This window comes from Panthera tigris, chromosome A1 (assembly GCF_018350195.1).
Source record: "Panthera tigris isolate Pti1 chromosome A1, P.tigris_Pti1_mat1.1, whole genome shotgun sequence".
NCBI lineage: Eukaryota > Metazoa > Chordata > Mammalia > Carnivora > Felidae > Panthera > Panthera tigris.
The window spans coordinates 51,115,384-51,139,574 of record NC_056660.1 but is presented as its reverse complement, the minus strand read 5'-3'; the positions used below and the strand labels follow the sequence as shown (position 1 = coordinate 51,139,574).

General features: G+C 39.3%; 1 protein-coding gene across 3 annotated transcripts in view; it reads right to left on the bottom strand.

Moving 5' to 3' along the window:
* The window catches only part of SCEL (sciellin), a 162,702-nt gene that overhangs the window by 109,037 nt on the left and 29,474 nt on the right, over positions 1 to 24,191 (bottom strand). The window contains exon 1 of one of the 3 annotated variants that reach the window (XM_015543696.2): positions 2,795 to 3,081. The exons of the other annotated variants lie outside the window; for them this stretch is intronic. The gene's annotated coding sequence lies outside the window, so the exon portion shown is untranslated. Of the gene's footprint in view, positions 1 to 2,794; positions 3,082 to 24,191 lie in introns of those variants that run through there. 3 annotated transcript variants of the gene reach the window in all.

Sequence of the window (24,191 nt, the reverse complement as noted above, 5' to 3'; positions counted from 1 at the left end):
GAGGATGCTGGCAAGGAATGGAGAAAAGGGAAGAATTGTTGCAGAGCATTTTTCTACAAAACGTTTTAACTAAAATTAGCTCTCAGTGCAGATGTACCATGAGGCATCTGTACATTTTCTCAAATACCGCCAGTCTCCTGGGATGTTGATATTCCAGTTTGAAACTATGGTCTACATTACTTTCCCCCAGGAGGTTCCATATAAAGGGGACTTAATCATATTTTAGGCCAGGGAAACTTGGGTCTAGAAATGTAGAATAAATAATTTAGATGCTTAGAGCTCTCAATACACATCTATGATGAGGATTCAGCAACATTAATTCTCATGTCTAGAAGTAAGCCAGTTGTCATTTAATGGACAGCCATTAAATACACTCTTCCAATTAATAATCACAATAAAAGGATGACTTATACCCTTAATAAGTTTAGCAGCTAACATAAAATGCAATCTGATAAATATAGCTGTCATTTGACAAAGCATCCATTTGAAGAAGGGCCTTTCCCAAATTCTAAAATCACATGGATTTTTACAACAGTAAACTAGAAACACTTAAGAAACACATGTGATGAAGACTTTTGATTAAAAGTAAATTCTGAGCAACTGAAAACAGTACATAGATATTAATACATAAAATGCTTATTTCAAAGTTCTCAGCAAGAGAAAAGGAAATTTGATCAACAAATGGCCTAGACGCAGATAGTATCAGAAGACAAACTGTGTGGGACAACAGAGATTTCCTTTGGACTGCTGGCCAAGGATTTTATTACTTCCTTCTTAAAGAATGCTTCAAATTAATGCCTGAAACTTAGGGACACCCTCAGTTAAATCATGTTAGTGAATTATATGCAGCTCATTCCACAGCATGAGTTCAGCCATTCAGAGCATATTCTCTTTGTTTTGTTTACAGAAAAATGATTGTTTTAGGTATTTCAGTCAAAATTCCAGTGGTTGGAGAAGACAACCGGGAAAGCAGAATGGTACTGCAGCTACAGAATGGTGGATGAGCTGAGGATGTCACTGATTAGGTGCACCACAACCTCCACACATGCTACATTGCCTTCCTACAGAGGGCTGACCGCTCCTTGGATGGAAACTCTGGGAACACAATGAATAACAAGACTGAGCCCAGAAACCACAAATAAAAATGTCTCATTATGTCATGGTCACACTATACACACAAGTATATTACTGGATAAAGACATTCTTATTTCTATATCATTTTAGCTCTTTTATAAAGCCAGAGGGAAGCTCATTTATTGCTACTATATATTTTATGTGAAAGAAATTTGAAAAAATCATTGAAAAAACTCAGTAAGACAAAGGTCAGTCTTCTCATTCTGGTTCTATTAACTATGTTTTGGCAAGTTGCTCAACATTGATGTTTTTGTTGTCCTCATCTAAAAAATTCATGGGTTAGACTAGACAAGGCTATGCTCCGTACGAATCAAATTTATGTCAACTGGATTAAAGATTTACATGAAGCTAAAATTTTAATAAAAACCCTAGCTTGTTCATGTGTCCTGTGTCACATGATATTTAAAATCAACCAAATGTTTTACTAAAATTTCTACTGATAACATGTCTCAGTTTTCTCAAATTGATTGTTCCAATAAAAATTGGAGTACAACAAATATCAGAAAGACTGTATCTGTTATATCAACTGTGAAAGTGAAAGCCAGTGTTAAATTTGATCTCATTTCACGAAAACTCAACTTATAAACTACAAATGCTGATTACTATAGATGTTTGAAAGCCAAGTTATAAAGTTCCTCAGTAAACCTTTGGGAATTGACCTTTCAGTCTCTGAGACACACATGACCTGGTCACCAATGGGAAGTGATGAGAACGTTAGAACGTAAGGCAGAGCCAGGTGTGCTGTGGGAAACACCCCTTTGGAGGGGACAGAGCTCCTGTTACAGACGACAAGTGATGGTGGGTTGGATTCCCACAGCTCTGTATCATGAATGGAAAAGGTGGAGAAACAAACACCAGAGAAGTTGGCTTTGCTATCAATTACAAAGGAAAGCCTGCTTAGAATAACTTTTCTATTCCTATCAAAGAATCTGTTTCTAAAACTGATTTTTCAGGACTAGGATATAAATAGAGGTGGAAAATTGGTTCCCATCTACATTAATCAATTCTCAGATTAGAACCCAGGATATAATATAGAAAAGTTAGCCAATTGCACAGGAATCCCTGGAGGATGCCACACTCCTGCCAATTCACCCACCTTGCTTTATCCCATGGTACACTCATGCAAGAAATGTGATTTTTCTTACTAGGGGAAGATAGGATACAGGGGATATGGGCTTGGCATCTCTTCCCCACAGCTCGGTGATTGCAGTGTTTTTAGCAGGCAAGAAAAACATCTATGAAACAATGGAGTTACCATTTCAGTAAAAGCATCATCTGTGAAAACAGGGAGGTCCCTTTAAAAAATGTTTTTATAGTCACTTGAGACAATAGAATTGCCTTGAAGAATTTACTATCCTTATGGGTGACAGGATTCACCAGCTGACAGCTCCCACACAGAAACTCAAAGAGGTTCTCATTTCTCTGCTGCCCGGAAATGTGTTAAGTTGCAGAGAAGTTAAAAGGCAATGCCATATAAAATCACACTCAGCAGCAGAGCTGTTGACAAGCAGAGCAGTCCCCTTGGAAGCTGTCGAAATTTAACTGGAGAAACGACAAAGTTAATACAGTAAGTTCTGATTTTAATCAATTGCAAAGAAAACAGGGAAAGTTATACACATAAAGCAGATATGTTTCTGTTTGCAAATATAATTCAACTTACCTCTCTTGGGCAGAAAACCGGGACTTTGTATCTGAACTGCCTTCAGTTCCTCAGGTGGATCTTGCTGAAACTAATGTGTACCTGGAGTTTTAATGAATGTCGTTTCCACCTCTACTTGACTGTGTTAATTAATGAACAGTTCAGAGGCTTCTCCCTCAGTGGCTGAGTCACCCAGGGAGGAGGTGGGTGGTGTGAAAGAGGGTGTCACCTTGTATAAATACCAATTCAATTAAAACAGGCTCACTCATGGACCTACTGTCTTTGTTTGGTGAATTCTTTGTGTAAGTTATGGCCTCGTTATGCCAAAAAGAATGTGCTCCTGTTATCGCCCTTTTAATTGACATCAACAATACACACAACTCTATCAAGGACAAGGAGGCATGGTACCCAACCTATTTTGGATTCTCTTCAAAATAAAACAAAAATTTAAGGTAGGAAGGATTGTTTTCTCTCTCTACCCATAGTGGCTGGAAGGCTGGGGCACAGATGCACAAGATGGGAAGTCCACTGTGGGAACCAACATTCTTTAGGATAGAAAAGTCCTCTGAAACTCTGAGCTCAGGAAATATGAAACAACACAAGTTCGGGGCTCCTGGGTGGCTTAGTCAGTGGGTGTCTGACTTCAGCTGGGGTCATGATCTCACGGTTCCTGAGTTTGAGCCCCACATCAGGCTCTGTGCTGACAGTTCAGAGCCTAGAGCCTGCTTCAGATTCTGTGTCTCCCTCTCTCTCTGCCCCTCCCCTGCTCACGCTCTCTCTCTCTTTCATAAATAAATAAACATTAAAAAAAAATTTTTTTAAAGAAACAACGCAAGTTCTGCACATGGGATATTTTGTAAAACCATCAGAGGAAAAATAAATTCTGAAATATAAGAATTCTGATCCTTTTATTATTTTGACGTAGATAAAAATGTGATGAAGATGCTTGAAAGTTCTTTCACATCTGAGGGCAGAAGTAGATTCCAGCGTCAACACCTGCGTCTGGCGGGGAAGCAACAATGCACAAAAGTCATGCCAGGTGGGGGTTCCTACCACAGCTTCTGAAATGCGTCTTCCATAATAGCCTGGGAGGCTTTGCAAGAAGCTTAGCAAACTTGGAGAACATTACTGAGAGAAGTCAAGTCATTAGAACTCCCAGGGTCATCTTTATGCATCTATCATTTCAACAATTAACCGAATGCTCCCATTTTCAAGACAGCTCCTAAAAATTACAGTCCAGCTGAGCTATAGCACAGAAGTGACTGTAACAAGAGTAGAAAAATGTTCAGGTTAGAAGGTACAGGCAATTGTAGTATGCAGTCATTATAAACTAGGACATCACTTTTCTGATGTGTCCTCTCTCTGGGCTGACGAATTTGAAAATGGAAAATGGAAAAATGTTCTTTAAAAGTAAACATCCATATACATGTCTATTCGGTCCTTCTATGGAATTTTATAAACCCAAAATATTTTAGAAATAGGGGTGCCTGGGTGGCTCAGTCCTTTGAGCATCTGGTTTTGGCTCAGGTCATGATCACATGATTTGTGGATTTGAGCCCCACATCAGGCTCTGTGCTGACAGTACAGAGCCTGCTTGGGATTCTCTCTCTGTCCCTTCCCTACTTTCTCTCTCTCTCTCTCTCTCTCTCTCTCTCTCTCTGTCTCAAAACAAACAAACAAACAAATAAATAAATAAATAAATAAATAAACTTTAAGAAAGAAATATGTTCTAAATTTCTGTGCTGCCCATAAATGTTGGTTGAATTTAGGTTGGATTTAATACTATAGATTAGAAAATTGTAAAAACATGTTTGGCTCAATTCAAAAAATAAATCAGGAGTTATATGCAGCATTATAAAGACGTTATATTCAGCAAAATAAATCAGAAGTTATATTCAGCATGATTCAGCATTCATTTTGCCAAATGAAGGGCTAAAACAGTTTCAGAGCCAGCTTGTAGGGACAGGTAGTAACTTATATTATAGAATGTTTAAGTGTATGTTTTTGTCCTCATAAAACATAGAACCAGAAAAATAAGTTTTTAAATTTTAATGAAGTAAAATATACTGCTCAAGATACATCCTAGGCTTTTGAACTCCCAAGCAATTATTCCTGCACGTAACTGATGGTTCCTCTTATTTTATATACCAGGAGCCCGTACCACTAAGCCACACCAGTGTCTTTTCATTTAGAACGAAATCTTTGATTTAAAAAGGGGCTAATTCTAAACACTTGAGGAAAATGCATACCTCCTCGTGGCTCTCAAAGCTTGAAGAGGTCAATCAAGAATGCGTCTGGGTGTGGAGGTGGCCAAATGGGTTCGGCCTTGGTTTCACTCTGGCCTTGAACTGGGAAGCCTTGAGCATGCTTGGAATAACTTTGATTCATCATGCCTATCTCACTGTGCATGTCTGAGTTCTTGAGGTCTCTTTAGAACATAGCTCCTACCCTGGGGATGGCCAATGTTTTATTGCAGATGCTAATGCCAATTGCTTCGTGGTGGCTGCCTGGATGGATACGATGAAGTTTGTAAAGCAAACCTTTTTGGCTGAGTATATCTCCTAAAATAGAACAGTGTTTTTGCTATGTCTTCTATCCAATGAATAAATCAGCCAAAATGAGCACTTATTACTTATTACTATATAATAATGAGGATAGTAAATACTTATATAGCACTGTTAATGTGTCAGGCATTGAATTTCTAAGTACTTTTCATACATTAACTTAATAATTGTTATTAAATGATTGTCTCCTCGTACTATGGTCTGAATGTTTGTGTCCCCCTGAAATTCAGATGTTGGAATCCTAACTCCCAAAAAGGATAGGATTGGAGGCGGGGCCTTTGGGGGGTGCTTAGGTTATGAGGGTGGAACCCTCATGAATGGGAATAATGTTCTTATAAAAGAGACCCTTCAGAACTCTCTAGCTTCTTCCTTCATGTGAGGACACAGTGAGAAGGCACAGGCTATGAACCAGGAAGAGGAGCCAACCATGCTGGCATCTTGATCTCAGACCCCCCAGACTCCAGAACGGTGGAAGTTAAATTTCTGTTGCTTATAAGCTGCCCAGTCTGGGATATGGTTATAGCAGCCTGAACAGACGAAGATACCTCCTCACCCCAGAGAGATTCCAAAAGTGATGTGAAAATGCAAAAAATGCAAATAGGACAAATCAGCATCTCAAAGTTCTCTCATCTATTACCTAGGGTCTCTGAGGGTTGAAACATACAGGGTTCCCCTTCTTCCTCCCAGATGGAAAAAAATGTTATGTGCATGCTAAAACAAAGATATATCATTAGGATGATACTTGCAAAGCCATTTTCCCTTTGGCTGGGAGTAGACAGATGTCAGAATTAATGAATTACTGTCAGCACCTCAAGAGCTGGTGCATTGCTTAATGCACTTTGATGGTGCCAGCATAATGCAGACTAATGGAGAGCACAGTGGAGAACGCACAGGGGCCTGGGTTCTCTTTCCTTACAGATCCACTCTTCACTGTGGGCAAATCACTTAACCCTTATGCCCATGTCTTTCCTGGTATAGTGAGACTGATGAGATCTATTTCTTTACCAACTGGCAGGTCACAATGAAGATGTCACAATTTTTTTAACCAGGTCTTCAAACCTTAGGTTTATAGCAAATGTCAGGAAGAACCAGGAGGACTCAGCTGAGAGTCCTTTCTGACTCTTCATGCTACAAACAGGCAGAGATTAGGCATGGTTAATGATGATTGTAATGCTGATGATAAAAATAACAATAAAAATAGCAACACCAATAGTTTAAATATGTGCCGATTACTGCTAAGTGCTTCACATGTATTATTTCATTTGATCTTCACAAAAACCCTACACTATAGGAACTGCTGTTATATCCATGATAGAGATAACAAAGCAAAAGACTAAGGCTAACACAGCTAGGAATTAGATGTGTCTGGAATTCCAATCTAGGCACACTGACTGCAGAGTCCACCTTCTTGGGTGGGAACCTCCACCGTCTCTCCAAAGTGCCAGAAAGGAATATGAGTACTTGATCCAAACTATGGCTAGATCAGAGGGTGGGCTAAACTTATAGCAGGCCTGAGCACTAACTAATAGGTGGCAGGAAAGTACAATGGCTTTTAATAGTTAATGTATGTGTGTGCATATATATATATATATATATATATATATATATATATGTATATGCATGTATAAATACATATACACTTATATCCTCATAGCCCACATGTGTTAGATTGCAATGTTAAACCAGAGAATGGCCTTGAGTGGCTTCAGAATCTAGGGTCCTTTAATTATAGTGTAAATCTAACTCATCAGTTTTCTTTTTTTTCTTTATTTAAGGAATAGTTCTTTGTTTAAGACTATTTTTATAGCAACTTTTGATTCTTAGCAAAATTGAGAGTCAGGTACAGAGAATCCCATACACCCCCTCCCCCTACACATGTACAGCCTCCTCTGTTAACATTTCACACCAGACTGGTACATTTGTTGAATGGATGAATCTACACAGACACATCATTATTACTCAAAGTCCATAATTTACATTAGGACATCATTCTTGGTGCTGTACATTCTATGGATTTGGATGAATGGACAATGACATGTATCCATTATTATGGTATTCTGCATAATAGTTTCACTGCCCTAAAAATCCTCTGTGCTCTGCCTAGTCATTCCTCCCTACCCCCAATCTCTGGCAATCACTGACATTACTGTCTACATAGTTTTGCTTTTCCAAAATGTCATCTTGTTGGAATAATATACTAGGTAGCCTTTTCATGTTGGCTTCTTTCATTTTGCAATATGCATTTAAGGTTCTTCCATGTGTTTTCATTACTTGACAGCTCATCGCTTTTTAGCTATTCCATTGTCTGGATATACCAGTTTATTTTTCCATTTGCCTAATGAAAAACGTCTTATTTGCTTCCAACTTTTGGCAATTATGAATAAACTTGTTATAACCATCATAGGCAGTTTTCTTTTTAAAAAAATATTTACGCAAATATATTTTTCTTTTTCTTTTTTTCTAAGTTTATTTTATTCATTTTGAGAGAGAGCGAGCGAGTAGGGAAGGAGCAGAGACAGGAAGAGAGAGAGCATGGAGCCCAATGCTAGGCTCAAACTCACAAACCATGAGATCATGACCTGAGCTGAAATCAAGAGTCTGACGCTTAACCAACCTAGCCACCCAGGCACCCCTACACAATGTATTTTGAATCAGCCATATATTTAGATTTTTCAGAAATTAAAAGTATAGAAAGAAAGACAGTGAAAAGTCTCCCTCACTCCCCAAACCTTGATCTCCAAAAAAGAGGAATGGGCAATTATTTAGTTTCTTCTGGGTCATTCCAAAGACATTTATACATGTACGAGAAAATGTAAGATACAGATATTTCCTCCATTTTTTATACAAATGTTTGCATATTACACTGTTCTGAATCTTATTAATTTATTTATTTTTTGCTTTAACATTATATCCTGAAAATCTTTCCACACTGTGTTTTTCATTAGCTGATTGGCCTTCCATTGTATGGGTATGTCATAATCTATTTTATCAATCCACTATAAATGGACATTTCCATCATGTCTAAACTTCTGCTAACAAACAATGCTACAGTGAGTAACACTGTACATAAATATTTGGTACATGTACCTATATATATCTAGGATAAATTCTTATAGACATAACTGCTGGATCCAGGAATTTATACGTGTAATGTTGGTAGGTAAATAATACCAAATTGTCCTCTATAATGGATTTATCAATTTATCCCTCTTATTCTCACTTGTCTTCTTCAATAATTTGCTCATTTAACAAATATTAAGTACTTAATATGCTTTAGTACTGTTTCAATTCAAAGGACAGGAAACTTAATGAGATCCAGTGCTTGCTCTCCAGGAATTCACCATGTTGGGGGAGACAGACATTAAGTTAAATAGCTATAATACATCAGGATAAAGCAATACACAGCAATTTTATGAGCATAGTTACATGGTAGAGAAACTGAAGAACTCTACCTGGACCTGGGGGCTGATGTTGATACTGAGTTTTGAAGTTTGCGTGAACGTTGACTAGATGGTTGAAGGGGAAAAAAGCCATCCACCCACTCTGCCTTCCTAGATTTGCTTCTTAAGGTCTTTCAGATTCCTGCTTATGACTATAATTCAGGACCTGGCAGTGTAAGGCAGTGTGAGGCATGGCTGGTCCAATTAATGAGGGAAGTAGGAGCAGAGATATAGTTGGGTAAGTAGGACTTGCAGCCAGATTCTCCTCAATAGTGCCAAAGTTGACAAAGCCTGCTTGAAACTTCTGCTACTTTCCTCCTCGTTCCAGCACCACCTAAACCAGCATTTTTGCAGCAGCAGTGATAGTTCCTCAGGGTGGTATATGTCTGCCCACATTTTCCTAGTTTCCTATAGACAAAAGTGAGCTACGCTGCAAACAGTGCAAGTCTCCTGCTTAAGGCTGAAATAAACAATTTTGTAGGGGTTAAAGAATTGCTCTTCCTTTCACTGAAAAAGTTAGAATGGCAAATCTGCTGTTATTATTTTTTTTTGGCAAATCAATTTTTATAATTAAAGTCCTTACTTTCAGATTGTGAGTTCATAATTTCATGATCCTCATGTCTGATTTTTGTTTTCGATTCACAGTCAGTGCTTCCACTTTACTCCAGTCTCTCCAGTACCTCATGGTATTACATCACAAGCCCCTTGAGACCAGAGAGCAGGGTTTACATTGTCTGTATCCTAAACATGTAGCACCTTTCCTGACTCATAATAGCACTCACTAATTATTGATTTAATGAAAGAATAATGATGGTAAACAAGTGGGCATACAAGAGGGGTGTTCACCATTTGCCAAAAATCTAGTTTATCTGTTTCATAAGTCTGATTTTGTTATCGGATTTTTCCATCCCAGCCTGAACTATAGATTATAATAGGCTGAACTAAAGACTATAGTATCAGTTCTTCAACTCACTTGTAGTACTCACCGTTCTCTTAAAACAGGAAAAGATTTCTCAGTATTTTATAGAGATTGCTCAAACAATAATTACCATAACTGAACTTCTTGCCCAAGGTTAGAACCTCCATGATCCTTGTCTCCTCTCTTGCTCTCTCCACATTCACATCCAATTAAATGGTCACTGACCCATCACTGTCAAGCCTACCTCCTGCTTCACTCTAACCTTTTCCTTCCACTTGACTCCCACCACCTGTGCTAGAGTTGGGACCCTCATTATCATGAGGGAACACTATTTCAATCACTTGCTAACTGGCCTCTTCTCTGTTCTGATCTGTCCCCTCTTGAGTCACTCAGGCTCTTTCAGGTTGTAAATATCAGAGATAAGCTCCAGAAGCCTCAGTCAACAGGATCACACTAACAGTGGCAATTAAATAGGGAAGAGCCACAGTACCCCCAAATAATGACACTCAGAAATCTACAGTTTAATTCAGGAACAAGATCAAATGTAGCAACCACATTGAAGTAAAGATTGGCATTACAGGTAAAGGCTGTTTCACAGTAAACGGTCCAAGAAGCTACTTGCTAGCTCCAGCCATTCCCCCTCTGAAAGTGTCTTTGCAGAATCTGCTTTCTCTCCCACACAGAGAACCACTGACTATGAATGAATTACCCAAATGGAGTCTCAGCTAGAATTGTTTATACTCTGCTGGTCATGTAGGCATATTCCTGCTAGGTGACCAGGCCTTCTGGGGTCTCACCAGGTACAAATCGTCAGTTTTACTGTTATCAATAAACAATGCTATCTAGGGGTGCCTGGGTAGTTCAGTCAGTTAAGCATTGAACTCGACTTCAGCTCAGGTCATGATCTCACGGTTCATGAATCTCTTGGGCTCTGTGCTGACAGTGTGGAGCCTACTTGGGATTCTCTCTCTCTTCCTTTCTCTCTGTGCCCCTCCCCTGCTTGCCCTCGCGCTCTCTCAAAATAAATAAATAAACTTAAAAAAAAAAACCCACAATGCTGCCTAAGTGGTACAAACCATCCTGAAACTATTAGGGCACATGGTTACAAAGTAATGCTATTAACATGTTTCAGACGAAAACTGTGCATGTTTATTTCTTATTGTAGTATAATAACTCAACCTAATCCCATATTCGTTGAAATTAACCCTCACAGCAGAGAAGGTTTGGTGCAAAGACTCAGCAGACTGAAAGGAAGACAGACATTGTCAGAAGGCTTCTTAGAAATTATATAACATTTCCTGGTGGTTACTTTGCAAAAACAACACAGGTTATTTTGGTACCCAATAGCAAATCCATGAATCTCTCTACCATGACTCAGTTCCCCTCCCTCTGATTCTCTTCTTCCTTCTTTCTACCATGTTACCAGTTTATCAGAGTCTCTACATGTATGAGTGTAACTCCTCAGAGAGACAAGTGCTTTGAGTTGATGAGTCACCTGAGTTTCTACACGTAGAGCCCTTGCACCAGTCCATCTCTTGGGCTTTTGGTGAGCCACAGAGGATAGCTTTGCTCAGACACCTAATCCATCTCAATCAGATGTAACCAAAGCAATAGGACTGCATGGTTCAAAGTTCTTGTAACTGCTCAGAGGCACACATCAAATTATTACTTTCTCCCCAGTAAAGACACATCACCCCCTAACATGTTTTTCCAAAACACATGCAATCATATCATTCCCCAGCTTCAAACATATCCTAAGTTCCTAGGTCCCATAAAATTCAAACACCTTACGTTTATGTAGGATTGTGTTGTCCAATACGGTAGCCACTAGCAATGTATGGTTACTTTAATTTAATCAAAATTAAATAAATTCAAAAATTCACCTCCTTAGTTGCACTAGCCACATTTCATATACCACATTGGACAGGGCAGATAAGATGAACAAGAAGTTGGTCTGGATGCTTTATTGAAGCCACTTTCGACTATTCCAGGCTCATCTCCCACCATTTACCCCCCTGCACTCTAAGCTCTCATCAAAATCCTCACCTCTGTCCAAATGTACTATGTACTTTTGGCCTTTAATATTTGCTCTCACAGCATATCTGTGGCCTGAAATATGCTTGCCTCTTGTGCACCTGGCAATGTCTTATTTACTTTTATAAGGCCCTGCAGACACATAACTCCCTGAACACAAGCAGGTACCCCTTTCTCTCTGTTCCAAGGGAACTCTGCATGTAGCTATATTGTAGTACTTAACTATGTTATTTGGTAACCTAGTTGTACCCAGCATAGTGGAGGCTGTGTGGCTAGTAGTTAACACTCAGGTGCCTGATGGCCTCTGCCAGTGCCGAGTTGTGTAACCTTGTGCTACCCTTGTCTCAGTTTTCTCATCTGTGAAACAGGGATAATAAAATAATACTTCCCACATAGGGTCATAGTGATGATCAATTGTGTTCACAGTCACAAGCACTTAGAATGGGGCCTGGAACTTAGGATGCTACTAAAAATAAGCTATTAGTAAAGTGTTAATGCATTTTGCTTATTTACATATAAAATATATCTGAGGGGACCCTGGGGGGCTCAGTTGGTTAAGCGTCAGACTCTTGATTTTGGCTTATGTTATTATCCCAGGGTCGTGGAATCGAGCCCAGTGTTGGGCTCTGCACTGATCGTGGAGCCTGCTTAAGATTCAATCTCTCTCCCTCTGCCCCTCTCCCCCTCTCACACATGCTGTCTCTCTTTAAAATAAAATAAATAAATATAAATAAATCAATAAACTGTATCTGAGAAGAACAAGGATTGTAAGTGTGATTAATCCTACTCTTCTAGACACATTCACTGTGCCCAAAGGCCAAAGTCTTTAATGAGCAAGTATAATTAGTTGTCTATGACTAAACATAGCTTTTGGAAGGTGTATGATGATCCTCTCAAGAGTCAGTCCTGGAACTTATGGATATATTATTGATGGATTTATAAAAGGCTTCTCATGCAGGAAACTTGGGTCTTTTGAGCAAGAAAGGATTAGTTACAAACACTAGACTGAGAAGTGCCTGTGTATGTTCTGGTGTTCACCAGAGTGTTCCACAATTCTTTCTCTTTGATGATGGCTTGTTACTATGCACATTCTCTTCTTTTTGATTGGCTGGATGCTTCTGTCTTCTCAGTCCCAATCTTTCTTCTCTTCCTCAGTGTTCCCACATCCATCCACCATGGTAGAGTTTCATTCCTTTCTTCAAATCTATTTTCCCTCTCCTCTAATAATTCACTATTATATAGCTTCCTATTGCTGCTGTATCCAATTATCACCAAGTTAGTGGCTTAAAGCAATATAATTTATTATCTAACAGTTCTGGAGATCAGAAGTCTAAGTCAGGGTTCATTGGGCTAAAGTCAATGTGGTGGCAGGGTGGGCTCTTTTTAGAGGTTCGTAGAAAAAAATACATTTCTGCCTTTTTCAGATTCTAGATGCTGCCTGTTTCACTCCTTCCTTGCCTCATCCCAACCTCTTGCCATGTCATTACATCTCCTACTTCTGACTCTGATCCTTAGTCTCAGGACACCTGTGATTACATTGGGCCCACCCAGATAATCCAGGATAATCTCCTCATCTCAAAATCTTTAATTTGATCATATCTGCCAAGTCTCTTTTGCCATGCAAGGCAACATATTCTCAGGTTCTGGGGATTAGGAGGTTGACATCTTTGGGGAAACATTATTCAGCCAAGAGCACCTATTGCTTTTTACAATTTCACAGCATTCTTTCTAATTTCATCTATTTTTATAATTTAAAAAACTAAACATTTAACTTAGTAGAGAAAATGTACAAAATGCAAACAATTATTTGATTTAGTAAATACATTTAAAATCTATACTCTTAAATAGTATAGTTATTTAAGAGTAACTTAGTTGACATCAAGAGGTTAGAGTGGGAGAGACATCTAACCTCTTGGGAGAGACATCTTAGTTGGCATCAAGAGGTTAGAGTGGGAGAGAGCCAAAGCAGAAGAGACTTTTAAAAACTGAGAACAAACTGAGGGCTGATGGGGGGTGGGAGGGAGGGGAGGGTGGGTGATGGGTATTGAGGAGGGCACCTGTTGGGATGAGCACTGGGTGTTGTATGGAAACCAATTTGACAATAAATTTCATATATTAAAAAAAAATAGTTGACATCTTTAGAATTGCATCTAAAGTTCTATATTTAAAAATCTTGTGAACAAATGCTAGAAATACATGCAAAATTTTAAATTGTCATTCTCCCCGTCCTACTGATGAGTAATACAAACAATATTAACACACATGTTTTCAGATGGTCACTGGATGCTCGAGTGACAAGTTGCAGTGATCATGTGAAATCAATTCTCAGCTGAATTTGGGGGAAAGCATACTTACACTGAGTATATTACTTATGCAAACACACGTGTATACCTCTGTATGTTCACATTTACATACATACATGATGCATTCATTATATTGATACACATATCTCATATATTAGATTAATACATATATAGCATATATATATTAGATTTATACATCACACACATGAACACACACACATCAATTGGTCTACCTGTGTTTGTCTTCCCTATTAGAATGTAAGCATCTCGCGGGCATGAACCCAAGCTTACTTGCCCTCAAATTCATAATGTCTACACCAGGCCTGACTTAACCAATTCTCAGTGACTATTTCTTTTTTTTCAATATTTTTAAATGCTTATTTATTTTTGAGAAAAAGAGAGACAGAGCATGAGTGGGGGAGGGGCACACACACACACACACACACACACACAATCCAAAGCAGGCTCCAGGCTCTGAGCTGTTAGCACAGAGCCTAATGCAGGGCTCGAGCTCACTCAGATCATGACCCGAGCCAAGGTCCAGCACTTAACTGACTAAGGCACCCAGACATCCCTCTCAGTGACTATTTCTTAACTGAATATATTGCATTACCATGTGACACATAGGAAAATGGAATAGAAGCCGCCTGACAAAACAATGAAATCCTCAGACCCTTCCTTCTGTGTCTTCCTTCCCAATATCTCAGCCTTCAAAAGATTAGACCAAAGAACTGGGTTCAAACAATTCCCCTCATTGATGCTTACTTTTCTGTTGCTATTTTCCTTCACCTCCTACACTTTCTGACTCAATCTCTCAAGCCACTTGGTTTTCCCAAATTGTGTCCTTGCTCTCTCTCCACACACTTTATCTGAAAAGCCCCCACTTCCCGACTTTCAGCCTCTCCCACTCACTTTCACCCAGGACTTTACTCCTTCCACCCACGTCCTCCTCCTCTTGTGTTTCTTGTCACAACTCATCTTTGGATTGTCTTCCATGTCCTTTACTTTATACAATCAAAAGATAAATTCTCCAGAAGAGAGCAGAGAATTCTAGAAAACTTTTAATTTCCAAACATCATTGTAAACCAATGGATACTTGTTTACTGAGACAAAATTTGGAATAACTTTAATGATGTCCCTAGAAAAGAGGGATCTGCAAATATTTTGGAATTGATATGCCTTATTATTTGCTTTAATTTTGCAACAATTCCTCTCCTCACCTAGTCATTTAAAATTATTAAAAAATAGTTGGCCTCAGTAATTTGGGAGTAGTGTGTGTGTGTGTGTGTGAGACAGAGAGAGAGAGAGAAGACTTGAGGCCATTGAGAATACTACAAGGTAATTTGCTTTTTTTTCATGCATCTCAGGCTCTTTTTAAATTTTGTATGTTTTTAATGTTTCTTTTTTTTCTACTGTTGGTTTGCTTTTTATTTTCCATTTTCCCTATGTAATATTCAGTTCTTTTAGGCAGAAAAAACTTGTCTATGTTTATACATTCAAATGTCTTCCATGAAAACAAATCTTGACTTTTGCCAGTTCTACTACTAATACCTAAAAAAGAAGAGTAAAGAAGGTGAAAACAATTAAAACTAACAAACTAATCAAATTCCCAAGGCAAGCTAACATGTAACCCAAAGACTTGATTAAATTCATATTTATACATAAAAGGCACAATAATGACCCATGGTTCCAAAGTCAATGTTTAAAATATGACAGTTACAAAAGTGGATCTTATAGACTATTTCTTCCCAATCAGAAAAAATTTCCAAGAAACCATCAAGATCATTTTTCATAAATTTGTCGTTAGCAAACAAAATATGACACCCCTTAGCTCTGGTACAGATAGACAAAGGTTGTTGTGAAAGCATCAAGCATAATACAAATGTTATAGCAGTTTTCATTATTTTTTTTAAAGTTTATTTATTTAGAGAGAGAGGACGCGCATGTGCACAAGTGTGGGTGGGGGGAGGCAGAGAGAGAAGGGGAGAGAGAATCACAAGCAGGCTCTGCACTGTCAGTGCACAGCACGCAGAGCTCTATTTCATGAAGGGTGAGATCATGACCGGAGCTGAAATCAAGAGTTGGATGCTTAACCAGCTGAGCCACCCAGGTGCCCCTAACACCTTTCACTATTAACATAATTGATGCAACTCAGAATCAATCCTTCTTTTTGTTCTTTGTTCTATGGCCAGAGGTCAGCAATCTTTTTCTTAAAGGGTAGGATGGTAAATACTTTATTTTAGGATTTGTGGGCCATATCCCAAAACTCAACTCTGCTGTTGCAGCAGGAGGCAGCCATAGACAATATGGTCAAGGAATGAGCATGGACAGAATGTTCTGCAGGAACGGGAGCTGGCAGTACTGAGCCAACTGCTGGCCGATGCTAACTGAATCCTACTGAAAAAACCATGCCTCTTCCTTTTCCTCCTCCCTGTGGAGGGGGAACACTAAATGAGAAAAAAAAAAAGATCATAAACATCTACTGTAAACCTCATTTTCTAGAAAAGAATACTGAGGTTCTGAATGGTCAGGTGACTTTGCCAAACTGCCAACAATTTCATTTGTGTAGAGAAGCAAGACCAAAGTCCGTTCAAAATTATGGAACATTCCTTGACCACCTACTCTCTCAGATAAGCTTCAAAGCACTTAAACCTTATCTGACATCATCCTCGCAACGTCTTTCTAAAGTACTATTATAATCTTCATTTCATAGATGAAGAAACTGAGATTCAGAGAGGTTAAGCAATATGCCTAGGGTTTCACAGCAGGCAGGTGGTACAGAGAAGAGCCAGGACTTTTAACCTCCTGCTACTTGCTTCCATTCTTCCTGCTGCTGCTGCTGCTGCAACAGGCCCTACCTTCCACTTTCCATTGCACACTATTCCCTGTCCTCCAGGGAGAAGTCTTTTCATGCCAGTGCGCATGTTTCCTGTGCTTGGAAGCCGACGCTAGATTTCCCACCGTCACATGTGATCTAAGCTGCCATGGTTAGGATTTTCTCCCCTCAGAAGCAGTCCTATAACCTGACTTGCCTATCCAGTCTAACTATAGTTCTGCAACACAGAAACAGGGAGTGGACCCTGACTTCACACACCCATGGCCAACCCCGTCTAGAAAGGCTGGGAAATGTTAAGTGTTTGATCTTTGCTTGCACAACACCAACCCGAGGAGGCCCACATGAGGAAAGTCAACCTCAGGCTCCCTCCCTCTGTTAGACTTCTGGAGCAGCTCCAGAGTCCACAGCCTCTGGGAGTCCAGGGAAGGCCCCCACAAAAAACTGGACTGGAATTCACTCCCGTTTCACAGCTGAAGTGCGTGACTCTTAAAAAGTTGGGCCTTCCCAGCACCCTTCACTCTGCACTGCATTAGCATCTGCCCACTTCACCTGCTTTGTTTCTCCATAAGTCCTGTAAAACAAGTAGTTATAGAAAATGTAGGCAGCGAGGAGGACACATTCAGTTCCCACTTCTTTTCTGGATAAATGTATTTCCTTATGAAGGTTTGTTGTGTCATACCTCAACCTTCCACTATTAAAACAAAAACTCATCACAGGCTAAATGGTAAGCTATGAGCTGGAAAAAAAGTTTTCTAAGTTGATGTGTTCATGTTACAGAATCAAATACTATTCTTCATGTATCCTATGCATAAATGTAAGCCACTGTTTCTTGTCCTTTACTTAAGAGGTAAGGTTGTCTGCACACTTTTACTTTAATCTCAGACTCTAGAAAAAAGGCATATATAAACTGCACTGTCCCCATATTACTGAAACCTGTAAGCATATATTTCCTCTCTGCCTCTCCTTTCCCAACCAAGCCCTATTTTGCCTCTGTTAAAATTAAATGAAAAAATTAAATGGGAGCAAACTTCTGTCTTGCAGCAAGAATAATTCCTAGTGGGCTTCTAATGAAGCTACTTGATAAGGTCTATGGTCCTTTACTCTTTCACCCAGATCCTTATTGCTCTAACAGTAAGGAAAAAAACCTGGAGTCACATTGGGTAAGGCAGCACCTAGTAAGACGAGACTGGGATAGCAAAGCAATGGGTCACATCATAAAATAGGAGCATTAGGGGTGCCTGGGTGGCTCGGTCGGTGGGGTGTCCTACTTCGGCTTAGGTCATAATCTCAGAGTTCGTCAGTTTGAGCCCCACATCGGGCTCTGTGCCAGCAGCTCAGAGCCTGGAGCCTGCTTCAGATTCTGTGTCTCCCTCTCTTCCTGCCCCTCCCCCACCCCGTGCTCTGTCTCTGTCTCTCAAAAATAAATAAACATTAAAAAAAATAGCAGCATTAAACACCTTCCTCTCTCTTTCATTCACTCAGCAGAGTCCACAGCAGTGAAACAGTGTGGGGCTCCTTCAGGGGCTTCCTGAATTGCCTGCAAAGATTAGAAGGAAAGAAAGCCAACATAACTCACATAACTGTGATTTGCCTTGATAGCAGTGGCAAATCAAGAAATGGTAAAAGTTATATCAGCGAGACACAACTGAAGTTAAATAAAGTTATTAAAAAATAACAACAAAAAATTACCGTCAAGAAGCCCTCATGAAGCACTTCAGATACCTCTGGGCAAATGCCTAACCACACACAAAAATTCTAATGTGGCACCTAAAGTTCCCAGTGCCCTGTGAGTGGCTGGGTAGCTTCTTGGGTGTCCCAGGGAAGGTATGTAGCCCAGCCTGTGGGCTGACCCACCCTTCACAGCCCCATCTGACAAGGCCTGAACAAATACACTCTTAAAAGCAAAGACATTCTTTAGGGATTGTGCAGAGGAATTTGGCAGCTGTGACTTCCTCATGTGTGGCATTAAGAGCAAGTTCCTTGGTCAGGGGCATAAGATTATCTACAGCTTCTTTAGAGGAAGTCAATATTACAGTGTTTTTATCTAAAAATCCACATTTATCTTAAAATGCCTGCAGCCTTCTTCTGTTACTGGTATCCTTAACATATTAAAACAAAATCAGGGGTGCTTGGGTGGCTCAACTGAGCACTTACGCTCAGGCCATGACCTCTCAGTTCGTGAGTTCGAGCCCCATGTTGGACTATCTGCTGTGAGCACAGAGCCTGCTTCAGATCCTCTGCTCCTTCTCTCTCAGCCCCTCCTCTCTTCGTGCTCTCTCTCTCTCTCTCTCAAAAATAAAAGAAATTAAAAAAACATTAAAAAGATCATTACAAAACAAAACAGCTTGGCTAATATTACTTGTAATGAACCAAGAAAAGAGTGGAACTCATACAGGACATTTTGCATAAAAACCATTTCTACTTCTCTCTTTTCTGCCCTCCTTCCCTCCATGAGCACAGGTGAAACAGCTCCTGACAATCCAGGAAGGAGGACTCTGGTACTCCTTATATCTCAGGAAACAGTAGGCCTCAGACTGAGAACAGGTATGGGGTTCTTTCTCAATGGGGTTCTTTTTCCATGGGGTTATTTTTCAATCCTAACAGCCACTGTGTGTGCAGAGAGGTATTAATGACTTCTAACCATAACCTTGTTTCCACAGGCCATATCAGTCATGGGAAAAGTCAAAGGCTGGAGAGGAATTTGGTTCCAGCCCCCACATTTTTATCTCAAGGATTCCTGCTAGACCCAATCTGACATCACTATCTTTCTATTTTTGATGTGTGATTCTGCTTACTTTGGACAGAATGCAATATTGGGTGATAAAAGTGCTGTTACTCTGCTGGCCTACAAGGGGTAAAACTACCTCTCTACTGGAGGGGAGGAGTCTTACAGTGAGTGAGAGAATCCCGGAGACTGCAGAGGTGAGCTGAGCTGTCAGACTGGGTGAGAGCTGAGTCTCATGTTGATTCTCAGTGGGAGTCAATTGTGGTGGCCCTGTGAATGAATCACTTGTGAACTAGGCATGACCCTCATGAATGCCAGCATTGAGTGGGTGGGGCAATGAAGGCGATTTGTTGTTGTTATTTTGTTTTTTGCACTAAGGAAGACTCTCTGACTTATCCACGGTAGGGGTAGATGAAATAATCGGCCAGTTCCTGGAGGCCAGAAAGACAAAAACTGAAAGACAAGGGGTTGCTGGGAGAAAGAAGTCATACAAAATGTCTGTGGGATGTTATCAAGACCCTTTGGGACTAGACCAGAGTTACCTCAGGGACAGAGACCTGTACTGTCTGTGATCATTTCTGTTTTTGTGTGCTGGAGCAAAATTGATTCATGAATGGCAGTTTATAGACTTCTCTCCCCGGCCCCTATTCGAGCATTTGAGAATTGCCCACTCAACTGTACCTTCTAAGGCCTGTATTACCCAGGTGGGTCTTCGGGAGGAAACTACTCAGAGCCAAAGAATGACGACACACCATAGGTTCTGCACAAGACAGAGGAGAAGGAAATTGATGTGTCTTAAAAGTCTGTTGCATGGTGAAGGAGAAAGTAATCAAAAAGCAAGATGACACAGAGGAGGGTTGTGAATTAGAGAGACAGTAACGGGATAAGTGAGAGAGTCCCTAGAGTCGCTGGGCACTAGGGAAGTACTATCTAAAAAACAATGGATTACATATCCTTACTAGCATAAAAGCACTTTGATCGCCTACCATTATCTAGTACATTGACTTCTTATTTGCACTTTTGTATATTTTGTGTTGTGCAGATCATGCACAGGTAACCCAGCTCTATCCACCTTGAAAGATATCTTATTCACAAAGGCTAGAAGAGTAGGACCTACATTTCTCAGAATCCTGCCAATGGGTTTTGTGTTACATTCTGCCTATGAGAAGACTCACACAAGCTTTGGACAGTGGGAGAGATGCAGAAACCATAATATTGTTCCTTGCCACTGGTACCCATGTCATGTTCTTTGGCAAACAGTAAGTAAGATGTTTCCAGAAGCTTCTGGTATTCTTCCTGTGAATTATTTCATTTCAGTGGTGAACAGGTAGCTGAGTCATAGTCAGCCATTTCCTACAACTCCTGCAAATCCTGATTTCCTGAAAGCCATCAGCAGCTTTGTTTAGCCTTCATCCTCTAGGTCTTTCTACTTCCTTAGCAGAAATTTGACTGACACATATTCCTTATAAAGCATAATATACATAATAGAAATAAAAAAGAAATAACATAAATAATATTTTAATTATTTTAGTTGATAAGTAAATTTTTTCTGAATAAAAATATTAGTTTGTAATTAATTCTTTTCAATTAGCATATAATTCAAACATCTGGTTCTAAAATCATTTTATTTCAATATTTAGCTTTAATAGCTATAAGAACTTAAAAAGAGATATCTCACAAAAATATATAGATTAAAATAGAAGAAACACCTCATTAGCTATGCTTACTAAATTGCAATATACAAGAAAATTATGATATGCAGAAAATTATGAAGATTTCTAGAAAGTCATTAAATAATATCTGAATAAAATGCAAACAGATCTTGTGTTCTTAGATAGGAAGATTTAATATTATAAAGACAGTAATTTTTCCCAAAATAATCCACAGACCTAATGAGGTTTCAAATAAAGCATCAATAGAGCTCTTCATGGAAATGCATAAATTGATTCTGAAGTTTACATAGACAAGAGAGAACACCCAAGAACTTTCTGAATAAGAAGGCAGTGGTAGGATGCAAAACTTGTCTCACCAGCTATAAAAACTTGTTATAAAGCTGTAGTAATTAATGTGATGTTCTATAGGGATAGATACATTGATTAGCTGATTAATTGGACAATAACCACAGAAGGAAATTCACGCAAATATTTAACTTTGATATATGACAGAGTTGTATGTATTAAGCCACCCAATCCATGTCACTTTGTTATGGCAGCCCTAGCTAACCAATACAGTCTCCAAGCCTGAATTTATTTTTTATTTTTAATTTTTTTTAAGTTTTATTTATTTTTGAGAGAGAGAGAGAGAGAGAGCGAGCAGGCGATGGACACAGAGAGAGAGAGATAGAGACAGAGTATCCCAAGCAGGCCCCACACTGTCGGCACAGAGCCTGACATGAAGCTTGAACTCATGAACCGCGAGATCATGACCTGAGCCAAAATCAAGAGTCGGAAACTTAACTGACTGAGCCACCCAGGCACTCCAAGTCAGAATTTCTAACAGTCCCCCCTCCTCCATATTTTCAGGTTTACCAGAGAGTACAGCAAAGCCTGAAACACACTAACACATTCTGCAAAATGAATTCTGTGTAGCTACTCTGGCATCATTACACAAGGAAAAGGAAACTGATAAACATTTTTAGATTCCAAATGCTCTCACCAAATTTTCTTCTGACCCATGATTATAAAATTAAATTTCATACTATTGCCACCAGTGTATGTATCAACTCTGCATTTTGCTTCTTTCTGGTGATTATCACATTTGTCATTTATTATATTGACAATAGCCAACACACTTGTATTATTAATAGCTAAATAATATCCCTTTATATTCATGAAATCTATCAGATGGCTGGCATGAAAAGGTTATGCTGCTGTTACCAAAAATGGGTACCAGAGAGATGACATGAATCATAAGACTGGGAGAGACATTGGAACCGATCTGAAAACCACACTTTTCATCAAAGCCAACCCGCTTTAGACTGCTACTCTCTCTTCCATTCAAAGCCAAGAGAAACTAACAGAGCAGAACATCAAGGCAGTTAACCAACAAGGATACACAGTCCCGGGGCACAGCTGCATAGCTGTGCTCAGAATGAGGAAGCCATTTTCCAAGTATAAAGTAACTGGCACAAAAATTTTGCTGAGGATCTTAGAGCAAATGGACTTATACTTAATGTAGGTGATCAAGGTCACTGTCCTGAAGATGCAGAGAAAGAGAATCCTTTGCCCGACTACTATGGGCCCTGATGCAAAACATAACCCATCTGTCAGTGCTCCCTGAGCAGTGTCTCCCATGGCTGCAGAAAGAAAATAAAACTGTGTGTCTCCCCAGAAGTCAGGCCCAGGAACATGGCTGCTTCTCCACAGTTAGAGAGCCAGGAAGCTCAAGAAAGAGTAGTCACCACCGTGAAAGCACAATTCAGGAGTCTGCTAATCTGAACTCAGATTCAGTGGGCTGACCACTGAGAACAGCCCAGAAAGTCTTCATAGCATTGTAATTGTACAGTGCAGAAGGGAACTGGATAATTCCAATAGGATTTGCCTTAGTAGAGTTATGAGAGTTTATTTTAAAGATGGTTTAAAGATCATTGAAAGTCAAAAAATATATAATTATTTCTACTTTTAAAAATTTCCAAATGTATTATAACTTCTATTTATTAAAACAGAAAAAATTGATAAAAACAACAATAACAAAAAGCCTTTGGCAATATTTAGTTCAGCTTCTTAGATGATGCATTAATTAATGACTGTGCTGGGTTTGTTTTAAAAGCTCTCTGTGGGAGGGAGGCAAACCAGAAGAGACTCTTAAGGGCTGAGAACAAACTAAGGGTAGATGGGAGGTGGGGGAGAGGGGAAAATGGGTGATGGGCAGGGAGGAGGGCACTTGTTGGGATGAACACTGGGTGTTGTATGGAAACCAATTTGACAATAAATTATTTTAAAAAATAAAAAATAAATAAAAGCTCTCTGTTTCTTTAGTTGAGTTTTTTCTACATTTGAAATTTGTTATTTTTTTTTAATTGAAAGACTATTTACTAGAGAGGGTTTAGGTTTATGAAAAAATTAGGTAGAAGTATAAAGACCCCATATATCCCCTTGACCATCCCATCCTTCTAGTTTCCTCTATTATTAACCTCTCTCATGAGCATGGTACATTTTTTATGATTGATGAGCCAATATTTTTTTCTTTTGATTAACATTTTGTTACACTCCCAGGGAAGATTCCTCTACACCTGAACTAGTCTCCCTATAAGCCAGTTTGCCAATGGTCTGTCTGTTCCTTGGATAGGTGCCATTAACAACATAGAGCAATGACACATGGGTGTCCTTTGAAAGCTCCAGACAGTGTATACACATTTGCTCTGTAATGAGCCAACATTGACAGATTATTATTAACTTTATTGTTAAAGTGCATAGTGAATGGTACATTCTTTGTGTTGTACCATTCTATGGATTTTGACAAGAGAATAAAATCATATCTCTACCATTAAACTTCAGAAAGAACAGTTTCACTACCCTAAAAATCCCCTGTACTCCACGTATTCCCTCTCCCTCTCTCCACCAAGTCCCTGGCAACCACGAATCTTTTTGCTGCCTCT